The sequence below is a fragment of the Danio aesculapii genome, chromosome 4, assembly GCF_903798145.1.
Source record: "Danio aesculapii chromosome 4, fDanAes4.1, whole genome shotgun sequence".
In the NCBI taxonomy this organism is placed as follows: Eukaryota; Metazoa; Chordata; class Actinopteri; order Cypriniformes; family Danionidae; genus Danio; species Danio aesculapii.
The window spans coordinates 59,998,853-60,001,952 of NC_079438.1; the positions used below are offsets into that span (position 1 = coordinate 59,998,853).

Here is a 3,100-nt window from a genome sequence, read left to right on the forward strand (position 1 = left end):
TTCGGGCTAAGCCCAGCCGGGTTCTGTGGGAAAAAACTCGGCCACCAGGTGCTCACAAACGAGCCCCAACCCCACGCCTGGCTCCAGGGTGGGGCCTCGGCTGGGCCGTACCGGGCGACGGTCACGCTCCTCAGTGTTTTTGTACTCATAAGAGGATTTTGAACCACACTCAGTCTGACCTGTCACCTATGACCTTTTGCCTTGGGAGACCCTACATGACATGGCTCTTAGGATCACCCAGGCATTCAAACCCCTCCACCACGATAAGGCGGCGGGTCATAGAGGAGTGTATGTTTTATATTATATAAAATAAATGAATATTTTAATTATCATTTCAGTTCATGATTCATTAACTAGCTTAAATTAACCATGTTTTGTTAGATTAGTCGTTTTTGATGGTTGTTTGTCTCCACCTATTGGCAAAACAATGTCATTTCTACATTTTGAACTGTCATCATTTTGATCTTAGGTTACACGGTGGGTAGCGCTCTCGCCTCACAGCAACAAGGTCACTGGTTCGAGTCCCGGCTGGGTCAGTTGGTGTTTCTGTGTGGAGTTTGCATGTTCTCCTCATGTTGGCATGGGTTTCCTCCAGGTGCTCCAGTTTCCCCCACAGTCCAAACGCATGCGATACAGGGGAATTGGGTAAGCAAAATTGTCCATAGTGTGTGTGTGTAAATGAGTGTGTATGGATGTTTCCCAGAGATGGGTTGCAGCTGGAAGGGCATCCGCTGCATAAAACGTGTTCTGGATAATTGGTGGTTCATTCTGCTGTGGCGACCCCTGATTAATAAAGGGACTGAGCTGAAAAGAAAATGAATAAATGAATCATTTAGATTTTCTATCTTGTAATTTGATTTTGCCAAGTCATAATATGATTATGACACATTTCAATCTCTGAAGTCCTCATTTCGACTTTACATGTCATAATTCCGTTTTTGCTAAGTCATAATATCGACTTTAAAGTATATATGTTTTTTCTTACCTGTCGGAAACAGGCTTCCACGTCATCGAGACTCTGTGATGCTGAATCTTTTATATGATTCTTTTGATTCATGAATCATCTGCGTAGATCTGTGGCTCAGTGTTTTTGTCGTCAGCATCATTTGCATGAATCGTGAGTTTTCATTCGGTCTGGCATCAATAATCAGATGTTTCTGTATGAATGATCGCAGGTGAATCTGTTAAACACACACACACACATCCAATAGCAGAGGACGTGACTGTGCAGGAAAAGCTCATTTATAGTTTCCTACAGTCAATCAAAACCAGCTAGTATGATCACAGTCACGTCCTGATTGATGTCATGGGTGTAAAATGAACATATGAGGAGATTTACCGCGGTAAATGTGGCATGAAGCGTCTGTAGTGTTTGTGTAAATCATTGTCTTCAACATGGAAGGTGATTAGGGACAAAAATATGAACAAAACGTGAAATATGAACAAATCAACCAATTAAATTGCTCTATTTGAGACCATATTTGCATATGATTATTGTATTGTACATTGGGATACATGTTCAATCATCAGATGTCATGTTTATTCATGAAGGATATTGTAATCAGACAGCGTGTATCATATGAACGTGTATATATATATATAATTGCATAAAATGAATGACCACCTCTTCACATTCAAACTGATCAAATCTGAACATGGACAAATGTAACGTGCACTGTTTATAGACTGAATCTTGACCACCTTCCATATTTACTGTGTTTAGAAAACTTTTCATTGTTTTTGTTTTTATATTTTGTCTCTGATGAATGGAAATGCTATTAAAGTCAAATGTGTTTAATATGAACAGCTTGTAATGTTCATTCATTCATTAATTATTTAGAGGTTATTATAATAATCAGCTCAAAGTCAACATGTAAATTCAAATTTAATATTGAGTTGCAGTTCTGCTGTGGTCCACCAGATGGCAGCAGCATACAGATAAAGAAACACGGTGAGTCAAAATACTGCAGAAAACACACAAACATGGGCTCGTCTTCTGTAGAATTTACACACATCATTTAACTATTTCAGTTGACTCATTTAAATTTAGAGTTAAATAATTATAGGTCATTAAATTATCATTACTTCTGTTTAAACCAAGCACATGAAAAAGTACTATAGTAATTAATAGAAAAAACTACAGTGTTTTTGAACTACTATTGTACAGTACTTCGTGTTCGTCTGTGGTGGTGATTCTACAGTTGCTATGGCAACTTAACCACTATAGTAATTGATCTGTTGTGGTGATTCTACAGTTGCTATGGCAACTTAACCACTATAGTAATTGATCTGTTGTGGTGATTCTACAGTTGCTATGGTAATGCTATAGTAATATAAACAGATGAGCCAATAATGCAGTTTTCTACAGCTATAGGGTATTATACAGCACTATACCCATGTTTACTGTAGTAAAACTAAAGTATACTGCAGTATTTATTACAGTTGATCAGTTCACTAATTCTACAGTATGCTTAAAGAGTAGTAAATACTAGTAAAAATGCAGTAATATACACTAGTGTGGTCATCTTCATGATTTAGAATAGTCATTTGTATTTAAGTGTGTGAATCTGCTGTCATTGATGGCTAATCTGAGCATCTCACCCTCATTCACACTCACTGATTCACAGTTTCTGCTCAAGGACCAACAGGACGTCACTCAGTGGGTGTGTGTGTGAGGAAGAGAGAGAGAGAGAAGAGTAGAGAGAGTGTGTATGGTGAGTGTTTCTCTCACTGTGTGTTTCTGTGTGTGTTTCTGTTTGTGTGTGTCTGCGAGTGTGTTTGTGTGTTTTTTTGTTTATATGTGTGTATGATGGTGTGTGTGTCTGTGATGGAGTGTGTGTGTGTGTGTGTGTGTGTATGTGTGCTGCAGTTCCTGCGTTTTTCCTCAGTCACCATAGAGAAATGCAAAGTTAAAGTTGAAAACAAGGAAAGGCCTTGGTCTCCATGGCAACAGCAATGCCTTTAGTAAACAAAGAGAAAGATGAGATGGACGTGTGTGTGTGTGTGTGTGTGTGTGACTCTGAGGGACCGCAGGTATTTTCTCAGTCCAGTCCCATGATGCATTTCAGCGTGATGTCATCATGTGATCATGTGTCCTCTT

At 38.9% G+C, this 3,100-nt stretch overlaps 1 protein-coding gene across 1 annotated transcript in view; it reads left to right on the forward strand.

The window, feature by feature from the left end:
* The window catches only part of syn3 (synapsin III), a 52,342-nt gene extending 50,538 nt beyond the window's left edge, over positions 1–1,804 (forward strand). Inside the window, exon 14 of the mRNA XM_056456304.1 lies at positions 1–1,804. This exon is cut by the window's left edge and continues 2,633 nt beyond it. The gene's annotated coding sequence lies outside the window, so the exon portion shown is untranslated.
* Positions 1,805–3,100: the final 1,296 nt, after the last annotated feature.